At 46.5% G+C, this 24706-nt stretch overlaps 1 pseudogene across 1 annotated transcript; it reads left to right on the forward strand.

The window, feature by feature from the left end:
- Positions 1-284: 284 nt before the first annotated feature.
- LOC145348660 (class I histocompatibility antigen, F10 alpha chain-like) lies at positions 285-23481 on the forward strand (annotated as a pseudogene). The gene is made up of 6 exons (XR_013887957.1): positions 285-400; positions 816-1076; positions 5988-6260; positions 7731-7993; positions 14554-14722; positions 23436-23481. The product of XR_013887957.1 is annotated as a class I histocompatibility antigen, F10 alpha chain-like (transcript).
- The last annotated feature ends 1225 nt before the right edge of the window (positions 23482-24706 follow it).

Genomic DNA, 24706 nt, shown 5'->3' on the forward strand with positions numbered 1-24706 from the left:
TACAAATCCCAGGATAACTCTACACAGAATTGCAGTTTCAGCAACGGTCTAAAATTTTTTGTTCTGTTCTCGAATCCCTTTGCTATAAAGATGTTGGCTCCATTTGCTTTTCTGATTTATTTCTGAAGGAAGTCACGTGGCACAGTGGTTAGTCTTGCTTCCTCACAAACCAGGGACTCAGGTTCAATTCCGCCTTTTCGAATACGGACTGATTGGACACAAAATAGGACTGAACCAATCAGATTGAGGCTCAGTGTGAACGAGAAAAGACAAAAGGAGTGAGTTGAGAAAATGGTCTTTCTTCGAAAAAGAGTTTCCTCCAAATGTTTCCCCAAGATGAGGGAAGCAGCAATGATTGGACTGATAGAGCTGGTCCTTCTGTGTGGAGAGGTGTCTGCAGGTGAGTGATGGGGTGTGAGAGGGGCAATGCCAGGCTGGGTACTGGGGTATTAACCCTGGGTCAGTGAGTGATGGGGTGTGAGAGGGGCAATGCCAGGCTGGGTACTGGGGTATTAACCCTGGGTCAGTGAGTGATGGGGTGTGAGAGGGGCAATGCCAGGCTGGGTACTGGGGTATTAACCCTGGGTCAGTGAGTGATGGGGTGTGAGAGGGGCAATGCCAGGCTGGGTACTGGGGTATTAACCCTGGGTCAGTGAGTGATGGTGTGAGAGGGGCAATGCCTGGCTGGGTGGAGGTTTTGCTCTCGGTTTGGAATCAGTGTTTTGGGGTTCATGCCCTGATCTGTGTGTGTGTGTGTGTGAGGGTGTTGGTGTTTTTAGGGTGTATATCCTGAATTCTCTCTCTCTCTATTTCAGGCTCTCACTCTCTCCGGTATTTCCTCACGGGAATGACTCCGATCCCGGGTTTCCCGGAGTTTGTGGGTGTCGGTTATGTGGACGGTGTCCAGTTTGTTATGTATGACAGTGATCGGAGGGAGCTGATCCCCCGGGAGCAGTGGATGGTGGAGAGCGAGGGTCCGGCATCCTGGGAGCGGAAGAAGATCCTCGCACAGGAGCAGGAGATGGGTTTTAAAGTTTATACTCAGCTCCTCATGTCCCTCAGCAGCCAGACAGGAGGTGAGTGCTCACTCTCCCAGCACCCGGGGATCCAGGTGGGAATGAGGAGAAACCCAGAGTGGATCAGGAACCGGGAGCCGGAGGCTGATTGGCTGCGATTGGAGAAGGCGTACGGTGTCTTGGCGTTTATTGGTAGGGGGATTGAATTTAGGAGTCGCAGTGTAATGTTGCAACTGTACACTACTCTAGTGCGGCCGCACTTGGAGTACTGTGTGCAGTTCTGGTCCCCGCATTACAAGAAGGATGTGGAGGCGTTGGAGAGGGTGCAGAGGAGGTTTACTAGGATGTTGCCTGGAATGGTGGGGAGGTCCTATGAACATAGAACATAGAACATAGAACATTACAGCGCGGAACAGGCCCTTCGGCCCACAATGTTGCGCCGACCAGTCTTATTTTTAAAAAAAAACATTGACCCACTAATCTAAACCACTCCCTTTTCGTCCATAAACCTATCCACCAATCTCTTAAACGCCCCCAAACTAGGCGCATTTACAACTGCAGCAGGCAGGGCATTCCAGTCCCTCACCACCCTCTGGGTAAAGAACCTGCCCCTGACATCCGTCCTATAACTACCCCCCTTAATTTAAAGCCATGCCCCCTCGTGCTAGATTTCTCCATCCGAGGAAACAGGCTATCACCATCCACCCTATCTAAACCTCTAATCATCTTATATGTTTCTATAAGATCCCCTCTTAGCCGCCTTCTTTCCAGTGAAAACAACCCCAAATCCCTCAGTCTCTCCTCATAGGACCTCCCCTGCATACCAGGCAACATCCTGGTAAACCTCCTCTGCACCCTCTCCAAAGCCTCCACATCCTTCCTGTAATGTGGGGACCAGAACTGCACACAGTACTCCAAGTGCGGCCGCACCAGAGTTGTGTACAGTTGCAACATGACGCTGCGACTCCTAAATTCAATCCCCCTACCAATAAACGCCAAGACACCGTATGCCTTCTTAACAACCTTATCTACTTGATTCCCAACTTTCAGGGATCTATGTACACATACACCTAGATCCCTCTGCTCCTCCACTCTATTCAAAGTCCTCCCGTTAGCCCTATACTCAACACATCTGTTATTCCTACCGAAATGGATTACCTCACACTTCTCCGCATTAAACTCCATCCGCCACCTCGCGGCCCAGCTCTGCAACCTGTCCAAGTCACCCTGCAAACTTCGACACCTTTCCTCACAATCTACCACACCTCCGACTTTGGTGTCATCAGCAAACTTACTAATCCACCCAACTATACCCTCATCCAGATCATTAATAAAGATTACGAACAGCAGTGGCCCCAAAACAGATCCCTGAGGCACACCACTCGTAACCGAACTCCATGATGAATAATTACCATCAACCACCACCCTCTGTCTCCTATCTGCTAACCAATTCCTGATCCAAGTACCTAAATTACCACCAATCCCATACATCTGCATTTTCTGCAGAAGCATACCATGGTGAACCTTATCAAACGCCTTACTAAAATCCATATATACCACATCTACTGCCTTACCCCTATCCACCTCTTTGGTCACCTTCTCAAAGAACTCAATAAGGTTAGTAAGGCACGACCTTCCCGCTACAAAACCATGCTGACTATCTCTAATCAATTCATTACTCTCCAAATAACTATAAATCCTATCCCTAATAATTCTTTCTAAAACCTTGCCCACTACAGAAGTAAGACTCACTGGTCTATAATTCCCAGGGAAGTCTCTGCTCCCCTTCTTAAACAATGGGACAACATTCGCTGTCCTCCAATCTTCCGGTACTATACCAGAGACCAACGACGACCTGAAGATCAGAGCCAGTGGCTCTGCAATCACCTCTCTTGCCTCCCATAGAATCCTAGGGTAAATCCCGTCTGGACCAGGGGACTTATCTATTTTCAACCCTTCTAGAATATCCAACACATCCTCTGTATCAACTACAATACTTTCTATTTTACACCCCTTCACCCCAGTGACCTCCTCAGCTACATTCATATCGTCCTGTGTGAACACCGAAGAGAAATAATGGTTCAATGCCTCTCCAATCTCTTCCGGTTCCACACACAACTTCCCCCTACTGTCTGTAACTGGCCCTAATCTTGCCCTGACCAACCTTCTATTCTTGACATACCTATAGAACGCCTTAGGATTCTCCTTAATCCTATCAGCCAAAGTCATCTCATGCCCTCTTCTAGCCCTTCTTAACTCCCTCTTCAACTCCCTCCTAGCCAATCTAAAGCTTTCTACTGCACTACCCGAGCCCTCAAGCCTCATCCGAACATAAGCCTCCTTCTTCTTCCTAACCAACAAATCAACTTTTTTCGTGCACCACGGTTCCCTAGCCCTACCAATTCCTCCTTGCCTGACAGGGACATACCTATCACAGACCCACAGTAGCTGCTCCTTGAACAAACTCCACATTTCAGACGTTCCTAGTCCCTGTAATCTCCTAGTCCAACCAATGCTTCCTAATTCTCTCCTAATGGCCTCATAGTTACCCTTCCCCCAGCTAAAACTACTGGCCCGAGGTTCATGCCTATCCCTTTCCATCACTAAGGTGAACGTAACCGAATTGTGGTCACTATCACCAAAAAGCACACCAACTTCCAAGTCTAGCACCTGGTCTGGCTCATTTCCCAGCACCAAGTCCAATATAGCCTCACCTCTAGTTGGCCTATCTACATATTGAGTTAAAAAACCTTCCTGCACACTTTGAACAAAAACTGACCCCTCTAACGAGCTAGAGCTATAGCTATTCCAATCAATGTTAGTAAAGTTAAAATCCCCCATAACAATTACCCTATTACTTTCACTCCTAACCAGGATCGTCTCTGCAATCCTTTCCTCAACCTCTCTAGAACTTTTTGGAGGTCTATAAAAGACTCCCAACAGGGTGACCTCTCCTCTCCTATTTCTAATTTCTGCCCATACTACCTCAACAGACAAATCCTCATTAAACTTCCTCTCTGACACTGTGATATAGTCCTTGACCAATAATGCTACTCCACCCCCCCTTCTACCTCCTTCTCTACTCCGACTAAAGCACTTGTACCCTGGCACCTGCAACATCCATTCCTGACCCTGCTCTATCCACGTCTCTGAAATGGCCACAACATCAAAGTCCCAGGTACTGGTCCACGCTGCAAGTTCATCCACCTTATTGCGAATACTCCTTGCGTTAAAGTATATACATTTCAAACCTCGCTCCGCCCCACCCTCACAATGCCGTGCAATGCCATCCCCTTCTATGCCCCCCTCACTTTCACCCCCTCTACCCAGGATCCCACCCCCCCTCTGAATCAGTTTAAACCACTCCGCATAGCCTTCACAAATTTACCCCCCAGGATATTTGTTCCCCTCTGGTTCAGATGTATACCATCACTCTTATAGAGATCCCATCTTCCCCAGAATGAGCCCCAATTGCTCAAGTAATTAAACCCCTCCCTCCTGCACCATCCCCTCAGCCACAAGTTCAAACTTTCCCTCTCCCTATTCCTCTCTAAACTATCCCGTGGCACAGGCAAGAGTCCAGAGATAACCACTCTGTTTGACTTGGCCTTTAGTTTCCATCCCAACTCCATGAAACTCTGCTTAATATCCCCTTCCCTTAGCCTCCCTATGTCATGTGTCCCCACATGAATTATAACTTGGGGTTGATCACCCTCTCCCCTAAGAGTCTTGAATATCCTCTCTGACACATCCCGGACCCCAGCCCCTGGTAGGCAACACACCAGCCCTGAATCCCTACCCTTGCTACCAACTCTCCTATCCGTCCCTTTAACTGTAGAGTCCCCAATCACGAGGCCCAATCTCTTGCATCCCCTAGACACCTGAGCTTTTACAATAGGCTCACCCCCAGAGTCCTGCTCCCTCTGGCTATCCCCAGTTGATGCTTCCTCAACTGTAGCCTCCAGGACCGAAAACCTATTTTGGAGGGGAACAGCCCCAGGGGATTCTCCTCCCACATGCTTCTTTCCCCTCCTCTTGACATTGACCCAAGACTGATTACTAGGAGTGACTATTTCCTTAAAACTCCTATCAATGTCTCTCTCAGCCTCACGAATTATGCGGAGCTCATCTAATACCACCTCCAGCTCCTTAACACGCTCCTCCAGAAGCTTCAATCTAAGACACTTCCTACAAGTAAAATCCCCTGAAACACTACTGGATTCCCTCACCACATACATCCCACAGGAGATGCAGCACACTGCCCGAACTGCCATCCCTGAAACAGGTAACAGCAAAAAAAAAGTAAAAAATATAACAAAAAAAACTTCCCCACACTTATAATTAGGTTTGAGGAGAGACTGAGGGATTTAGGGTTGTTTTCGTTGGAAAGAAGGCGGCTAAGAGGGGATCTTATTGAAACATATAAGATGATTAGAGGTTTAGATAGGGTGGATAGTGATAGCCTTTTTCCTCGGATGGAGAAAGCTAGCACGAGGGGGCATGGCTTTAAATTAAGGGGGGGTAGCTACAGGACGGATGTCAGGGGTAGGTTCTTTACCCAGCGGGTGGTGAGGGATTGGAATGCCCTGCCTGCTGCAGTTGTAAATGCGTCTAGTTTGGGGGCGTTTAAGAGATCTCTGGATAGGTTTATGGACGAAAAGGGATTGGTATAGGCTAGTGGGTCATTGTTTTTGTAACTGGTCGGCGCAACATCGTGGGCCGAAGGGCCTGTTCTGCGCTGTAATGTTCTATGTTCTATGTTCTATGTGACAGGAAACGTGATTGGCTGTGAATGTGTGGAGGGATTGAGGCTGGCTCTGATTGGCTGTGAGTGGGGGCGGGGGCAGAGTAGTTGATGTTGATTGGCTGGTGGGATGAGATCACGCAGTGAGGTTAGTTCTGATTGGCTGTGCAGGTGGGCTCACCCATTGGGAGTGTCCTTGATTGGCTGTTTGTGTTTCTGATCCACAGGGATCCATTTCCTCCAGCTGATGACTGGCTGTGACCTGAGGGATAATGGGACCACGAGTGGATTCACCCAGTATGGGTGGGATGGACATGATTTTCTCAGCTTCGACAAGGATCACATGGTGTGGGTGACCCCGGTGTCCTGGGGGGAGAGCGCCAAAAACAGGTGGGACCAACAGACCGACATCATTCAGCGATGGAAAGATTACCTGGAGGTGGAGTGTATCGAGTGGCTGAGAAAATACCTGGACTACGGACAGAGAGAATTGAGAACTGGTGAGTGAGAGTCGGTGAGTGAGGTGGGGTCGGGTCGGGTGGGGGATTGGAAGGGGGAGTTGGTTGGGGGGGTGGTTGGAGGTAGGGGGTTGTTTGGGGGGGGACGGAGCGGGGGGTTGTTTGGGGGGGTTGTTTGGGGGGGGGACGGGGGTGTTTGGGGGGGACGGAGGGGGTGTTGTTGGGGGGGACGGAGGGAGGGTTGTTTGGGGGGGGACGGAGGGGAGGGTTGTTTGGGGGGGTTGTTTTGGGGGGGGTCGGGGGGTGTTGTTTGGGGGGGACGGGGGGGGGTTGTTGGGGGGGGACGGAGCGGGGGTTGTTGGGGGGGACGAAGAGGAGGGTTGTTTGGGGGGACGGAGGCAGGGGGTTGTTTGGGGGGGTGTTTTGGGGGGGACGGGGGTATTGTTTGGGGGGGGGACGGAGGGGGGGTTGTTGGGGGGGACGAAGAGGAGGGTTGTTTGGGGGGGACGGAAGCAGGGGGTTGTTTGGGGGGGGTGTTTTGGGGGGGGACGGGGGTATTGTTTGGGGGAGGACGGAGGGGGGGTTGTTGGGGGGCGGAGGGGGGGTTGTTTGGGGGGGGTTGTTTTGGGGGGGACGGGGGTGTTGTTTTGGGGGGACGGAGGGGGGGTTGTTGGGGGGGGACGGAGGGGGGGTTGTTTTGGGGGGGGACGGGGGTGTTGTTTGGGGGGGGATGGAGGGGGGATGTTTGGGGGGGGATGGAGGGGGGATTTTTGGGGGGGGATGGAGGGGAGGGTTGTTTGGGGGTGGACGGAGGTGGGGGGTTGTTTGGAGGGGTTGTTTTGGGGGGGGACGGGGGTGTTGTTTGGGGGGGACGGAGGGGGGGTTGTTTGGGGGAGGACGGAGCGGGGGGTTGTTTGGGGGGGAAGGAGGGGGGTTTGTTTGGGGGGTGGCGGGGGGGTTGTTTGGGGTGGGACGGAGGGGGGTTAGTTTGGGGGGTGGCGGAGGGGGGGTTGTTTGGGGGGTGGCAGAGGGGGGGTTGTTTGGGGGGTGGCGGAGGGGGGGTTGTTTGTGGGGGGACGGAGGCGGGGGATTGTTTGGCGGGGGGACGGGGGGAGGTTGTTTGGGGGGGGGACGGGGGAGTTGTTTGGAGGGGGACGGAGGGGGTGAGAGGGGGCGGGTGGGGGAGGCGGGGGTGTGGGGTGGGGGGGCGGGATGGGGGGAATGAGAGTCGGTGAGTGAGGGGGGGAGTGAGAGTCGGTGAGTGAGGTGGGAGTGAGAGTCGGTGAGTGAGGGGGGGAGTGAGAGTTGGTGAGTGAGGGGGGAGTGAGAGTCGGTGAGTGAGGTGGGAGTGAGAGTCGGTGAGTGAGGGGGGAGTGGGGGAGTGAGAGTTGGTGAGTGAGGGGGGAGTGAGAGTCGGTGAGTGAGGGGGGGAGTGAGAGTCGGTGAAGGGGGTGATGCTGGGACTCCCTATCTCGAGGTTCCTGTACTGACTCCTCTTTCTTTCTCTCTCAGTTGCCCCCGTCGTGTCCTTTACCCGTCTGGGTGATTCTAACCGGCTGTCCTGTGCCGTCACCGGGTTTTACCCTCAAGCCATCGAGGTGAATCTGTGGAGAGATGGAGTGGTGATTGGTGAGACTCTGTCCACTGGGATCTTACCCAATCACGACAGCACCTACCAGATCCGGAAATGGATCGAGTTTGATCCAGAGGACCAGGCCGTGTATTCTGTCGGGTGGAACACAGCGGGATGAAGGAGACACTGGTGGTGATTTACGGTAAGACTGTTTCTCACTGTTAGAGAGGACCCAGCCTCAGAGCAGGATCACAGGAGGAGGGTCAGTGCTGAGCTGTCAGCCCAGGACAGTCTGAGGCCCGGGATACAGAGAGAGGGAAATAAATATTAACCTTCAGTGTGGTATATATCATAGCACCACCATTAGAGGAAGTAATTGTGTATCCATGGATTTGATATGAAACATACCCCACTGAATCATGCTGTATTACAGTGCAACAGGATCAGTGTGTTGTGGGATATCACAGGATGGATACAGCCCGGTGTACCTTGGGATATTCCAGCACGACAGGGCCCGGTGCATGCTGGGAAATAACTGGGATACAGGACCCATTGCGTTATTGGACATTACAGTGGGACAGGGCGCTGTGTATCATGAGATCCTTTAGTTGGTCAGCGCCCAGAGTATCCTGCAATATTACAGTACAACAGAGCCCAGAGTACCCTGGGATATTAAAGTATGACTGATGTTGGTGTATCCTGGGATATTACGGTATAACAGGCCTGGTGTAAGAACATAAAAGAACATAAGAAATAGGAGCAGGAGTAGGCCATCTAGCCCTTCGAGCCTGCCTCGCCATTCAATAAGATCATGGCTGATCTGTCGTGGCTCATTTCCACATTCCCGCCCTCTCCCCATAACCCTTAATCCCCTCTCTTATCAAAAACCCATCAACCCGCGTGTTAAAATATTTAGCGAGGTAGCCTCCACCACTTCAACGGGCAGAGAATTCCAGAGATTCACCACCCTTTGAGTGAAGAAGTTCTTCCTCAACTCCGTTCTAAACCGCCCCCCCTTTATCTTGAGGCTGTGCCCCCTAGTCCTACTGTCCTTTCAGAGTGGGAAGAGTCTCTCCACCTCTATCCTATCCATCCCATTCATCATCTTATATGTCTCAATGAGATCTCCCCTCATTCTTCTAAACTCTAACGAGTACAAGCCTAGTTTATTCAGCCTCTCCTCATAGCTCAACTCCCTCAACTCCGGCATCAGCCTAATAAACCTCCTCTGCACTCCCTCCAGGGCCAAAATATCCTTGCGTAAGTGCGGCGCCCAAAACTGCACACAGTACTCCAGCTGCGGCCTCACCAATGCCCTATACAGCCGCAGCAAGACCTCCCTACTTTTATATTCAATCCCCCTCGCTATGAAGGCCAGCATCCCATTCGCCTTCCTGACCACCTGCTGCACCTGCAAGCTGGTTTTTGCGACTCATGCACAAGGACCCCGAGGTCCCTCTGCACCGCGCCTGCTGCAGTTTTTCGCCACGTAAGTAATAGTCCTTCCTACCATTATTCCTACCAAAGTGGACCACATATTACAGTGTGACATGATATAGTGTATCATGGGATATTAGATTAGATGTGGAGATGCCTGCGTTGGACTGGGATAAACACACTAAGAAGTGTAACAACACCAAGCTTTACGTCCAACCAATTTATTTGATAGTAAACTCACAAGCTTTCGGGGTTTGCCCTTTGTCAGGTGACCGGAGAATCTGAGGCCAGAACTCTCCATTCACCTGACAAAGGGCAAACCCCAAAAGCTTGTGAGTTTACTATCAAATAAATTGGTTAGACTTAAACCTGCTGTTGTCATACTTCTTACTATATTAGATTAGCACAGGGCCTGATGTCACACTGGACATTAGAGTCAGTCTGGACCTGGGGTGTTTTGGGATATTACACTATGGTGGGGCTCAGTGTATCTGGGATATGCAGCCTGACAGGACCTAGTGTATCCTGGGATACTGCAATAATACAAAATGCAGTGTATCCTGGGATATTAGAGTAGAACAAATCCCAGTGTATCCTTGGATATTGCAGCCTTCCAGGGCCTGGTGTATCCTGGGATATCAGTGGATAGACAGGGCCTGGTGTATCCTGGGATATTACTGTATGCGATGATCCAGTGTATCACAGGATATTACAGGAGGTGGGGCCCAGTGTGCCTGGGATATTAGAGGGTAGACAGGCCCCAGTATATCCAAGAAACAATACTTTTCATTGTATACCAATACATGTGACTAATAAATCATATCAAATATTACAGTAGGACAGGACCCAGTGCATCCTGGAAGTTTACTTCAGTCAGATTAAGATCAATATTCAGAAAAATAATGGAATTCCTTCTATTGGAGACAATTCATGAAAATCCAGAATCAAATACTCTAACAATGAATAGTCAGCATGGATTTTGAAATGGAAAATCTTGTTTTACTCCACTTAATGGATTTTTTGAGGATGTAACAAAGGAAATAGACAATGTTACTGTAATAGATATAATATCATCTAATTTTTCAAATGTAATAGAAAAGGGTGTTTGTGATGGACTGATTGACAAGGTGAAAGCATATAGAGTTAGGGGATGAGTGACAGAATGCTCACTCACTGACTTTGAGATAGAAGCAGAGATTGTGAGTAAAGGGAGTTATTCGGAGTGACAGAAAGTGGAATTTTTTTTTAATTCATTGGTGGAACATGGGTGTTGCTGGCTGACCAGCATTTATTGCACACCCCTAGTTGCCCTTGAGAAGGTGGTGGTGACAGTGCTGTTAGGGAGGGAATTCTAGGATTTTGACCCAGTGACCACGCAGGAACGCTGATATATTTCCAAGTCAGGATGGTGAATGGCTTGGAGGGAACTTGCAGGTGGTGGTTTTCCCATTTATCTGCTGTCCTTGTCCCTCTATTTGGAAGTGGTCATGTATTTTTAAGGTGCTGTCTAAGGATCTTCAGTGAATTGCTGCAGTGCATCTTGTAGACAGTACACGCTGCTGCAAGTGAGCGTTGGTAGAGAGATTGAATGTTTGTAGATGTGGTGTCTGTCAAGCAGGCTGCTTTATCCTGGATGGTGTCAAGCTTCTTGAGTGTTGTTGGAGGTGCACCCATCCAGGCAAGTGGGGAGTATTCCATCACACTCCTGACTTGTGCCTTGTAGATGGTGAATAGGCTCTGGGGAGTCAGGAGGTGAGTTATTTGCCACAGTATTCCTAGTCTCTGACCTGTCCTGCAGCCACTGAGTTTATGTGGTGAGTCCAGCTGAGTTTCTGGTCAGTGGTGAAGTAGGGAAAAGGATGAATGCATTTTGTGCCTGAAGGAAAAGGGTTAATGGATTTTGTACCTGGAATATGTCACAAACATAACCCTTCATCATGGCTGATCTTCCCAGGCTTATATTGATCCTGACATTAATATAAGTAATTTGTTCATGTCTTACATGCTTTAACACTCATTTGTAAAAAGACAGAGAGTTTAATCTGGCTGTTATTTTGTAGACTTTGTAAATCTTATCTACTTGTATTAGTTAGACATCGTTACACAGATGGTGGTTTACGATACAGGCTTTTAACAGCTGCTGATGGCAGATCACGATACAGGCTTTCAACAGGAAGAGTCCTGCTGGGATAGCCACAATCGCACAAGTAACTTCAAAGACAGGGATGTCAGCACTGCTGCAAAAGGGGTTTCCTGTGTTATAACTGCAATCTTGTAGTGGAGAATTTCTTGTTTTCCAAGCTGTGTTATTAAAACTTAACAAAGTTTGCTTTGAAAAAACAGCTAGCCTTTATTACCACAAAACTGCATGCAGTATCTGGCAGAATTTTGGAGACAGAGAGCAGTCCCTATAAACTGCTGACTCTATCCCAAGACCGCGCCAGCTTCTAGAATCAGTTCCACAGTTATACCTTTTTCTTATCAGTGTACATGTTCAATTAGTAATACAAGCAGTAATACATCATCAATTGTATTAGGATTCAGTGACCTCTAAGACCTCTTTGTCTCATCAATAATATCATTATCTTGCCCTTTGAGGGGACAAGAAGGTTCTGTGATCCCTGATCATGTCTTGTTTCCTGATGTAATAAAAATTTCTGTGACTCTCTTATCTGACCTTATCTAATTTCCTGTATGTTATCTCAGGGTATATGGAGTCAACCACATCAAGACAGACTGAGGTCAGTCATTTGGCCTTCTCGGGTGTTCGTCATGACTTAGGTGATTCAGAGTCAGTTTTACAGGGGTCTGGCCTTTTGGAATAGCTTGGTCAGCTTTCCTTTATTTTATACCAAATACTTGACCGTTTTTTCCCATCATGCACGGCTTCATTCATACACATTCCCTCCTTTTGTCATATCATGACAACTAACTGAACAGGTATATCCATGACTCGATTAGTAATGCATTTACACAAGCAACCAAGCAATCCTATCCCAAGTAACAGTAATAATAGCAAAATAAAAGCCTTAAAGATCCAATCGAATAATCCGTGACCCAACCATCCTAACCAACCCGGTGGGTTATACTCATGAAATTCACAGCCAACCTCTTGAATCTGAGTAGCCTGTTTCTTAATATGTTCAGCCAGGTTGGTGATATTTTCAGATGTTTCTGGGATATAAGTGCAGCATTCCTGACCTATAATAGCAGACGTGCCTCCCTGTGAGGCTAACAGATAATCTAAAGCCAGTCGATTTTGTAATGCCACAGTCCGGACAGCACCACCTCAGCCAAGATCTCGGCCAGTGCCTGTCCAGTTGTCCTGGCTTCTGCCGCTGTTACGTTTGTCAGTTGTTCCATTATAGGCCATAAAATCATCAGCCAATGTCATCCAGGGTGTTTGGGAAGTATGTGCCCACAAGCTATTAGAGGTTATATTCCATACTTTAGACCAATCAAGAACAAACATACCCTTGTTAGATAGATTTGCTTTTGGTCCTTGCCACTCAGCTGTAAGGTTGCATCTACTTTGCCCCATCAACTTTCCTTTCTCTGATTTACTAAAACATAGGGAACCTCGCACATCATTCAAGGGGATGACAAGGGAGGGTGGAAGCAAGGCATGAGTATAAGCAGGCTGGTACCAGGTTGAAAACCTAATCATTTCATAGCCAGCCAGTTTCCATTCTATCATATCTCCCCCGATCCCTGTCGGGTTTTGACATCGAATCCATTCAACTGTTTCTGCTATATCAGATGGGAGGGATTGGAGAGGTATTCCTTCCCACGAATGGATGGGGATGTGGCTACAAACCCAACAGTTGCTTATATTCAATTTTTCAACATACATATATGACATATATATATAAGTATTAGCGTGCAGTCTTTGGTAACTTTTTTTTACTACCATGTGTCCAATAAGTCCAAATAGTCCACAAAGTCCGAAAAATATAATGAAGATCTTCATCCTGTGTTCGTATCTGGGTTGGAGACAATCTTCTTGTAATCAGACAAGTGTAGCCAACTTGAACATCCGTCAAGCTTGACCCAAGTCGATGTGGTCAGTAGTAGTTGAAAAGGTCCGCTCCAGCGTTGTCCTAATTTCTTCCTATCCCAGTTCTTTACCAATACGTAATCTCCAGGTTCGACCACGGGGTATTGAGAGGTAGCTGTCCCTGCTGTCTGTGGGAGATTTGCCTGTTTCATCTGTGAGTGGAGAAACTTCAGAGAAAGTGTTAATTGCTTCAAATAATTCTCCATCTGTTCACCCATCACATGGAGGTCTAATCCCTCTAGGGGATTTTCATGGGCATCCCAGGCAGTCCTCATTGGCCGACGATAGACTATCTCTGCAGCTGACAGTCCGGTCCGCGAATAGGGAGTCACCCGCATGTGAGACAATGTCAAGGGCAATACCCTCAGCCAATTTAATCCACTTTCTTCAGTCAGTTTAGGTAATTTTTCTTTTAAAGTCCCATTAGCCCTTTCCACAATTCCCACTACCTGCAGATGATATGCGCAGTGCAGTTGTTGTTTGTGAGTACTTTGCATAATTCTGTATTATGTGATAATTCTGTGACCATGAGCAGTTCCAGTCACCATTTGATACAAAGGATATAGAGTCGGGGAGAGAGTGTAGAGAAGATTTACAGAGATGATTCCAGAAATGAGTGGGTGGACATCTCAGGAAAGGATTAACCGGCTGGGTCTCTGCTCTCGGGAAAACAGAAGGCTGAGGGTTGATCTAATCTGAAGACTTTAAAATTATGAAAGGCTTTTTATAGACAGACACATTGAGAGTGTCCCTGTTGTGGGAAGAGCCTATCCAGTAGCCATCAATACAAGAAACCCAATGGGGAATTCATGAGAAATCTCTTCACCCAAAGAGTGATGAGAATGTGGAGCTCGCTGCCACAGGGAGTGGCTGAACTGAACAGTATAGTTTAAGGGGAAGATAGACAAGCAAATGAGGGACGGGGAATAGAGTTAAAATGGTTGAATTAGATGAGGAATGATGGGGGGAGGCTCAAGTGGAACATAAATACCAGGATCAACTGGATGGGCCAGATGGATGGTTCCTGTGTCCTTTTTCCTGTGTTTCCTGATTCTCCCTCTCTCTCTGATTCACCCTCTCATTCTCTCTGTCTGAGCTTTCTGTATCTCTTATTCACTCCCTCACTCACTCTGAGATGCTCGCCCTCTCTCTTTCTCTCAATCTCTCTCTCTCTCTCATTTTGTCCCACTCTCTCACATTCCCTCTCTCTGATTCTCACTTTTCCCTCTCCCTGATTCACTCAGTCTCTCTGATTCTCTCTCTAACAGAACCAAAGTCTCGCTCCCAGGTTGCTGTTACTGTCGGGATTGTGGTCGGGGTTCTTGTGCTCATCGCTCTCATTGTGGCTGTCGTCATCTACAAGAAGAAAGGTAGGAATTGGAGGGAAAATAGCAGCTCCTCACTGCGGGGGGAGGGATTCTGGGAGAGTATTCCAGGGTGGGGGTGGCTCAGGCTGTGGGTCTCAGGTTGGTGTTGTGGGTGGGGAGGGGGGGGAGCACGGAGTGGGTGGAACATCCCCAGGGTTGGGATGGGAGGGTAGGGGGCTCATGATAAAGGGGGAGTGTCTGTGAATTGTGGGAAGAGTCTCAGATTGCTGATTGGAGTTCAGGGTATCTGTGACGGTTTCAGGTCAGAGTAATGGTCCAGGGTCAGAGTGGGAGTGAGGGTCTCAGGTTGTGGTGGGAGTGAAGGTTCAGAATTTGGTTGTGGGGGTTCCAGCCTCTGCCTCTGATTTTCTCTCCCTCTCGTCACTCACTGAACATTCCTTGTTTTACAGGGAGAGGGGAGAGTGACAACAATCCTGCAAACGGTAAGGTGATCATCAAACACCGTGTGTGTGAGAGAGAGTTTACTTGTGTGTGTCACCGTCAGTATGTGTGTGAGAACCTCTTTCTTTCTCCATGTTTCTCTTTGTCTCTCTCATTTTCTCTTTACCACATCCACAGTTTCTCTCTCTGATAATGAACAGTTTTTAATGCCTCCTCTTCCTTTAACAGCTTCTGTTAAAGGAGATTCCTCATCTAGCTCCTTCATGCATTCCTTAGGTATGAACTGTATTGATAAATATTGGGAGCTGATCCTTCTAACTGGGATATTCCCCCTGGATTTAACTGTACAATCTGATGGGTGGGATGTGAGCTCAGTGTCTGTCTCTCGCTGTATAGTCACTAAAGAACAGCTCATCCAATCCAACACTGAGCTTTGAGACTGACCTTCTGGAGACGGCTGCTCCTGTACAGTCTGAGGGTGGAGACATTGTGGGTATTGAGGTGTCGAAACATCACAGCCTCGCCAGTCTCTGCTAAGATACTCAGTTTCCTTAACGAATTTGTAACACTCGATCTTTCATTGAAGTTGGTCACTGAGCTGTGCCGCTCCCACAGGATTTAATATCAGTCGTGTTTTGAGATGATTCTGATCATTCGCTGGATGTTTGGGTTGTGAAGTAGAATTTCGGAGTTAAGCTGGCGTTTGGGGGTCTGTCGGGTTTAGCTGGTGTTTGGGGGTCTGATGGGTTTAGCTGGTGTTTGGGGCTCTGATGGGTTTAGCTGGTGTTTGGGGGTCTGATGGGTTTAGCTGGTGTTTGGGGGTCTGATAGGTTTAGCTGGTGTTTGGGGTTCTGATGGGGTTAGCTGGTGTTTGGGGCTCTGATGGGTTTAACTGGTGTTTGGGGCTCTGGTGGGTTTAGCTGGTGTTTGGGTCTCTGATGGGTTTAGCTGGTGTTTGGGGCTCTGATGGGTTTAGCTGGTGTTTGGGGCTCTGATGGGTTTAGCTGGTGTTTGGGGCTCTGATGGGTTTAGCTGGTGTTTGGGGTTCTGATGGGTTTAGCTGGTGTTGTGTGGATGGAATGTTCAGTCGTAGAAAATTTATAATTGAGAGCAAGGCCATTCAGCCCATCGTAATCCTGCCTGTTAATGAAGAACTCTCCAGCCTAATCTTACCTTCCTGTACTCGGTCTGTAGCTCTGTGGATCAATACTCTTCATCTTGACATCCAAGAATTGATTGAATGTGGTGAGAGTTTCTGCCTCTACCATCCTTTCAGACAGTGAGTCCCGGATCCCTACCACCCACTGGGTGAAAAACTCCTTCCTCATTTCCCCCCTGATCTTTCTCCCAATTATTTTAAATCTGTGCCCCTGGTTTTTGACCCTCTGCTAAGGTAAATGTGTCATCTCTATTTACATTGGCTCCTCATAATTATATCCACCATGGGGACCTTGTCTAAAGCATTTTTAAAATCTCCCTTGACCACATCCACCCCACTGCCCTCATCAACCCTCCTTCTCACCTCTTCCAAATTTTAATTCAGCTGAGTCTGAATGAAGGTTTGTGCTGTTCCTCAAAATTGGTTCCAATAATTCTTCCAACACTGAAGTTACACTAACTGGGGTATAATTACACAGATTACCTTTTCTTCCCTTTTCAATCCATGGTGTAATGTTGGCAGTCCTTTAATCTCCTTCCACACTCCTGTAGCCTGGGATGGATGATTCTGATGCTCAGAGCTTCTTGAATGTCCTCCCTTGCTTCTTTTAACCAGGAGATTTATCTACTTTGAAAACTCTAAAATCTGTTAATCCATCCTCTGTTACAATGTTTATTTGATTCAGTAATTCACATTCTTCTTCCTTAACAGCAATATCAGCATTGCTCCCTGTTACCCAAAGACAGTGGGAATGTATTTATTCACAATCTCACCACATTCTCCACCCTCTCACACAGACTATCTTATTGGTCTGCAACAGACCCGACCCTTTCCTTCTCCTTTTCTCTTCATGTACTTAGAGAACATCCTTGGAGGTTGCTTGATATTTTCATGCCCTCACTTTACTTTCCTGGTTCCCTTTTAATTTCACTCCGACACTGTCTGTCCTATTCCAGATTTCTGCAGTATTAGGTGTTCGGGGGTCTGATAGATTTTGCTGCTGGTATATGTGGAGTTGGGTGGATCTGATGGGTTTTGTTGGGGGTGTTCCAGCTCTGCTGGGTTTGCCTCAATCTATAGCGATGTATTTCTCTCTCATCTTCAGTGTCCCATTTGTAATCCAGGGATACCAGTCCTGAGATCAGTGGCACAGTGGATGCGAGAATCTGGGAAAATTTCATTGAAATGACAGTGTTGGACTGATTTAAACCCTACATATGTGACTCTGTGTGAATGGAACTGTGGCAATAGTTTATCAGGAATTGCTCCATCTGGAGCTGCACTGTTGAAGCTATTCTGATCTGACCTGTTTATTCTGCACAGATTCTGGAGTAAGCAGTCTCACAACACCAAGATGAAGTCCAAGGGATTTATCTGGAATTACATGCTTTTGTAGCGCTGCTCCTTCATCAGGCAATTATTGTTTACCCTGCACTGATTCTAAAGGGTATGGGTTGTCAGTCATTGATCTATCAGGATCTACACTGTTTAAGGCATTCTGACTGCCCTGTGTTGTGGGGCTTTTTGGTAATCAGGCTTTTCTAGTTGTTACAACATTTTTCCCTTGACATAACCAAACTAAGTCTCATATCTATGCCAGCTATATAGCAAGCATCCCAGAAAGCCAGCCATTGTACAGAATTCAGAATTGCACAAGCAGTTATACTTTTGGACATGATTACAAGTAACTAACATACCAATCATGGTATGGGAGTTATCACTATCCACTCACAACTATTGATTAAGGTTACAACATGCATATGATACAAATGTTAAACACCAATCACCACCATTGCATGCCTGTTTAATTATGTGACACGATTGTGCCTTTAAGACTTGGAATATTTAAATCATCTCTCTGCAGTTTGTAAGCAGCTTTTTTTTTGCTGTATTTGCCAACTTTTGTTCTAAGGTGTCATTATTTTGCTGTTTAAATGGTTCAAATGGGGTTTTGTTCATTTTTAATCTGGGCCTACTATGACGTCCTGGAGCTTTATGAGTTAACAACGTTTTTCAATTGTGAGAGGAAAGAATGCTTGACAGGTCAGATGATAAGAGTTATTTCACTTTTGGTTTGGGCTGCTGGCTACTTTTTTAGTTAGAAGATGTTTGGACTTCAAACTGAAAGGAGGTATTTCCGTGCCTCTCTCCGTTATTAGAAATTCTGCTCTGTTGGAAGCAATTTTTCTTGCCTTCCTGGAATGAAAACTGTGCTGTCAGTGGTTTGCTGGTTAATAGCTAGATGCCAGCAGTGGCTTTATCTCTGTCTCAATGTCTGTTGGAAGTTATAAGGCTGACATGCCAGAGTTTCAAAGCTATCCAAAGGACTAATTCACAACAGGCATTACTGAGTTGCAAACCACATGGGTATTCTTATTTTCTGTGCTAAACGTGACGTTGATGTATGTTTTTAAAGATGCTTCTTATATTGGAAGGTGTATTTAATTGTTAAAGTTTGTACACTAACATGGTACTGTTTTTCTTGTCCGTAATAATAAAGGTTATTGCTAATATTCATTCTATTTGTGAACTGTATTCTTAAATAAATTTTTATTGAGAAACGCTCCCGAGTGGGTCATTATATCATAGCTGAAGTGAAACATTGCATGCTTTTTCTCGCCAAATTCAAAATGTAAAACATGGTTCAAGCTGACTTCATAAAATACCTTGGAGTTTCTGACCTGGGTTATAACAATTATAATATCCAAGTAGCATGAACATTCAATCATATTAGCTCATCTAATAGAGGCAGCATAGTGGGGCAGCATGGTGGCACTGTTGGGCAACACGGTGGCACAGTGGTTAGCATTGCTGCCTCACAGCATCAAGGACCAGGGTTCAATTCCAGCCAGACACTTGTCTGTGTGGCGTTTGCACATTCTCCTATTGGACGTGTGGTCTTCCTCTAGGTGCTCCGGTTTCCACCCACAGTCCAAAGATGTGTGGGTTAGGTTGATTGGCCATGATGAATTGACCCTAGTGACAGGGGCATTCGCAGCGTAAACATGAGGGTTACAAGAATAGGGTCTGAGTGGGATTGTGGTCAGTGCAGACTCGATGGACTGAATGGCATCCTACCTGTAAGGATTCTATGATTCTATGAATTCATGTTGTTACAAGTTACCTATAACATCCTGTCTTGTGTCTGGGTTTGGAGATATCAAATACCTCTCCCATCTCCAGATGTCTAATTTAATGAACTCTTTCAGTTTAGTAGTCTTTGTTAATAAATGAACCTCTATTCTAGGCTTACCTTCCTTGTGCCGAGGCCTTGACGCTTACCTGGGTAAGCTTTAACAGAGACTGTGGTTTCTCTAATAGCAGCTTATGTATGATTATTAACACTTTCACTCTGTTTATCCTGTCTAGGGAGGTGATCTTACCTTTGTGCCCCACTGGCTGATGGTCAGGGTGAGCTGGTAATATGGTGAGCAAGTTGAGAAATCAGGTTCACACCCGATTTCTCCCCTTTCAGGATCTTACCCACACCAGACATCCGGCAAGGTCAGCCTCACGTCCATTTCCAGTGCAAGGCTGAATAAATCATTCAAATAAAATTTACATATTTTTTGTATTGAATTCACGAGTCTGGGACATTATCGTCTGGGTTCACTTGCTTCTGTGGCCTCACCAGGAGAGATTCTCTCCAGTGCGAGTCACAGCGGGCCCCCACCAATGGGGAACTAGACATAATGGCCTCGCTGGTAGAAATAGAGGCCTTGTGGCTCCCCCCCAGGGGCAACTGGAAGGGAGGGTGATACTTGGGCAATGCCAGTCCAGCACCCTGGCACTGCCAACTGGGTATCAGGCCATGCAATGAAGGTGGGGCCTGAGGGGGCAGGCCTATTGGGGAGGGGCCAGACTGGGGCAGCTGACTGGTGCTGGTGGGCAGGAGGGAAACACTGTGCACTGTGTGACATTGATCAGTGTGGGAGGGAGGGTCATGCTCTGGGCTGGCCATGACAGGGGAGGGGTGGGGGTTTGTGCTGGCTATTGTAGTGGGAGTCACAAAGTGGATCTCTCTGAGCTGGTGGGGTTTGGGGCAAGTTGTGAGGGTAGATCGGCACAAGCAGGCAAGAGTGTTGTGGTCGGCCACTGGTCCCCACAGTAGCTGGGGACGGGGTTCTGTGTTTAGGCCTGAGAGGCTGGCTGAGAACAGCAGAGGCTGAGTGACAGTCCTGTCTGCTTCCACAGCAGAGGGACCATTGCAAGGTCAGAAATGCACATCAAGAGGTGGTAACAGACGGTGATGGGAATATTTGGTGGATATTTGTATCTGGATATTCGAAAAAGATTGCCACCTGGGATTGTAAGTGAAGATAAAATCAGTTCTTTGCACATCTCTTTAGCTGGATCACAATGATCTTTTACCATTCCAGCCTCTCATTCCAGATTCAGATCTGGAAGATGCAGGAAGGTGACCTTTGTGTTCCTATCCAGTTCCACCTCCCCAAGCAGTAATTCCTGATTTAGATAGCCCATCACACATCAAGGTGTGTGATACATGCCTGGTACTTCCACATGGAGTTTGGGCTGCTGACAGTGTAGAGGTATTATCACTGGATAGGAATCCAGAGACACAGGATAACTCCAGACCCACAGCAATGTGATTGCCTCTTAAATGTCTTCAGAAATGACCCAGCAGGATCGAGGTGAAGACTGTGCAATGTTCATGTACACATTTCATCTGCATCACTGTAACCTTGTCCCACTGCTGCATCCTCTTCAACAGAGCTCCCTTGGGGTTTGTACATGGTTGGGGTGAGAGGGGTGGGGGAATTGGGGGTTGGGGAGGGGTAGAGGGTGCTGACCAGAAGTTAAAGTTTCCAGTTTATTTATTAGTGTCACAAGTAGACTTATGTTAACATTGCAATGAAGTTTACTGTGAATAAGAGGAAACCCATGCTGACACGGGGAGAACGTGCAGACTCGGTACAGACAGCTGCCCAAGCCGGGAATCGAACCCAGGTCTCTGGCGCTATGAGGCAGTTATGCTAAGCACTGTGCCACTGTGCTGCCCAGGCCCAGGAGATGGGGTGTCTGCTGGGTAGATCTCTCTAGATTGGTCCAAATAAGATGCTGTGTCCAGTGTGGCCAGTGAATGTGGCTCTGTGCTGCCTGTTCAGAGTAGCGGTGTGGCCTGTAAGGCAAAAGCTGTGAGTTGAGTCTGAGTGAGTGGTGCAGCTGTTGTGATTCAAGCTCTCAGTGGAGTTGGTTTCAGCAAGTGAAGAGTCAGTTTTGTGAATCCAGTCTTCTGTAGTTTCTGAAGCTTCCCAGTTTTCTTTTCAGGTGCATTCCTTGCTGACTTGCCTGAATTCCACAGTCAGAGAGAGAGAGTTTTGAGCTATACCTGTAAAATGGCCATTGCAGGGGTACTATGGGTGTGCTTGCTGACTTTTACTTCTGTTTTCACCTTCCAACAATGGTTTTCACAGAAGATACACATCTACAGAAAACCTGGGGCAGCTAGGCTATTTAACTTACTTGAAGGCTGCCGGTTTTACCTTAGAATTTGGCCTTTCCTCTAAAACTGAATGTGCAAAAGATTTGTGAGTTAAATTTCCACTTGGAACCACATAACCAAATTTACTCCTTTGGTCTCTGTCTCACTCAGGCTAAAGCTTCTCCTCACTGATTGTATAGTTCCTACGATACACATAACAGAATGACACTCATCAATCACACCAGCACTCATTTCCCAACATTATTACTTGGCATGGCGGGGTGGGGAAGGGGAGTTAAGGATCCTGTTAAAAATCTTATTAGCTGGTTAGAAACCTTCCTCTATACAAGGGCACGAACATCACCAAGAATAAGTCAGCAAATTACCAGTCTAAACTATTTTCCTTTCTGTAAAATATAGCTCAATACCAGATTACACCCATGATGATGCTAATATGTGTGCAGTGTGTATGTTTCCTAACACTACATCTCTCTCTCAATCACTCTCCTTGGAGAAACATCCCATTATTTTCCATCCGATCTCAACTGGGAGCCCTGGATAACATTGACAATCAAATATAATTTTTTGACATTGAATTTGATTTCTGGGACGACATGTTTGCTCCTTATCTTAGATGACATATCATTATTTAAGCAGATTAAATGATACTTACATTTATCAAATCATCTCAAATTGACATAGTCCTATGCATAAGCTAAAGTGTATTTTAAATCCCAGCAAATTTCTCCTTAAGCATTTTAAAATATTAATTCACATGTAAAGAATTTGTGAATTTCAATTTCTTCTGCCCTTTTTTAATGTTTCTTTAAGTGGGTGCAATGGGCAGCACCAAGAACCCAAGTTCTATTCCCGGTTGGGGTCACTGCCTGTGTAGAGTCCGCACCTTCTGCCTGCGTCTGTGTGGGTTTCCTCCCACAGTCCAAAAGATGTGCTGGTTAGGTGCATTGACCATGCTAAATTCTCCCTCAGCAACAGGTGCCTGAGTGTGGCCACTCGGGGATTTTCACAGTAACAATTGCAGTGATAATGTAAGCCGACTTGTGAGACTGATAAAATACTTCAACAAAAACTCCATTGGAAAGTGTGCTCAAGTTAAGATCTCCCATTTCCAAGCACTCTGTCTTGGCAAATCACAAATATCTTTGAAATATCAAAGCCTTTGTACAAACTGGTGTCTGCAGCTAAGTTTCCAGTTCTTGTAACTGTTGGAAATACTGTTACACTTTGCAGTGTTGGACACAATTGTTACCTGTGCGGATGTGTGTGAGTTTATGAAACAGAAAAGGTTTATTGTGCTCGGAGCTGAATGGGTTAATTCTAAATTAAAACATGTTTGGTGAAGGAATTCACTGTTACTGTGATTTCAAGAAGAGACTGGGTTACAATGTTCTCAGAGTAATGGCGGTTTCAGCAGAACAAAAATATTTCTTCAAGTCTTGTGGATTCACCATTTCAAACTGGATATTTCGGAGTAAAAACCTTGGCGCAATTTGGATTAGAAGATAAAATCCCAATTGTTCCTCAAGCTGCTTTTTATGAAGATTTTAAACACAAGAATAATCCACCAACAATCACCTTAAATTCAGCTCCTCAATTCGAAATTACACCGTCAAAGCTTTAAAAAAACGACTCCACTCTGACAGATGTGGATTTGTATCAGGATTAGAAATCCACATGTTTCACCCGTTTCAAAAGAGTTTCATTGTAGCGGTAACAAGTTTTCAGTTTCAAAACTTTTAATCTGTTCTCCCCCTTTAGACCTCACCATTTTCAGGAGAACACATCAGAGTTGGAGCCGGTCTGAAGGAACAGCAATGCAGAGCATTCACACAGCCTTTCCTCATTCACTAACAGGACATTTACACACACACATCTGTACACACAATTCTTTCTCACATCACTTCAAGTTTCACTCTGGATCTTTTCAACCTTACAAACGTAGCACGTGCCTTTTAAAAGGGGATAAAATAAATTCCATCACATCTTCTTTCTTCACTAATGTCTGTTGTTGAAATGAAGGGAAAACCGCGTTTCACAAATAACAGAAAAGGAAACATTGAAGATTGTTACATTGAAACAACAGAGGGCGGAGTTTCCAACAGAGTGTGTTTCAATTCCAAAACTTCTGCAAACTTCTTCAACTTAAAAAGTAAAACTTGTTTTATTTTCTCAATTCTGGGGACACAATCTGAAATTCCTTTCACTCACTCTCATTTCTATTTCACTGTAATTTTCCTGTTTAATTTCTCCCACCCGGAAGCCGAGGATCCGCTTCAGTCCCGGTTTTGATTTGAAACTTATTTGATCTTTCTCTCTTTCCGACAACAGTCAATCCGGCAGCTCATTTTCCATCATCTCAATGGCATTGCCCCAGGTCTGTCTCCCCGCGGTTACAATCCGGACAACAGCATCAAACTGCCTCAGTTCACCCACAATTTTCCAACTTCAACACAGAATTCACAGAACATCAACAATCTCCCCCTCCCCTCCCCTCTCCCTCTCTTCAGTTGTTGTCTGAATAAACTCAACCATCGATCAACCATAGAATCCTTGTAGTGCAGAAGGAGGCCGTTCGGCCCATCGAGTCACTTTTGCCCAGGAGCTGAGTTACTCTCCACCAAATTCTCAGCCTCTGACCCACTCTTGCAGCGACAGCGTTTAATTTCTTTTTTCGAACCAACCAGACATTCCACGAACCAGACATCAATAGCCCACTTCTGAAAAGCAGCGAGATCTATTTCTTCATCCTGATTCAATAATCTAATCTTTGGTCTCCCATCTCCGTGATCTCACACTATTTGTTTCTTCCTGTCGACTTTCTCTCAAACATTTCTCAAATCTTATCCAGCATCCAATCATCAAATTCTGTTTCATTGCGCACCAACTTTCAATTCAACTCTGTCTTATTAAATATTTAGTTTTTCAAATCAATTCCTTCCTGAACAAACACAGTAACTTCTCAAACATGGCTCAGCAAGCTGAGGCCTATTGTTATCGTAATTGGTTCAATGGTACAAGGTTTAATATAA

Source organism: Carcharhinus amblyrhynchos, chromosome 9, assembly GCF_965287045.1.
Source record: "Carcharhinus amblyrhynchos chromosome 9, sCarAmb.v2.hapA, whole genome shotgun sequence".
In the NCBI taxonomy this organism is placed as follows: domain Eukaryota; kingdom Metazoa; phylum Chordata; class Chondrichthyes; order Carcharhiniformes; family Carcharhinidae; genus Carcharhinus; species Carcharhinus amblyrhynchos.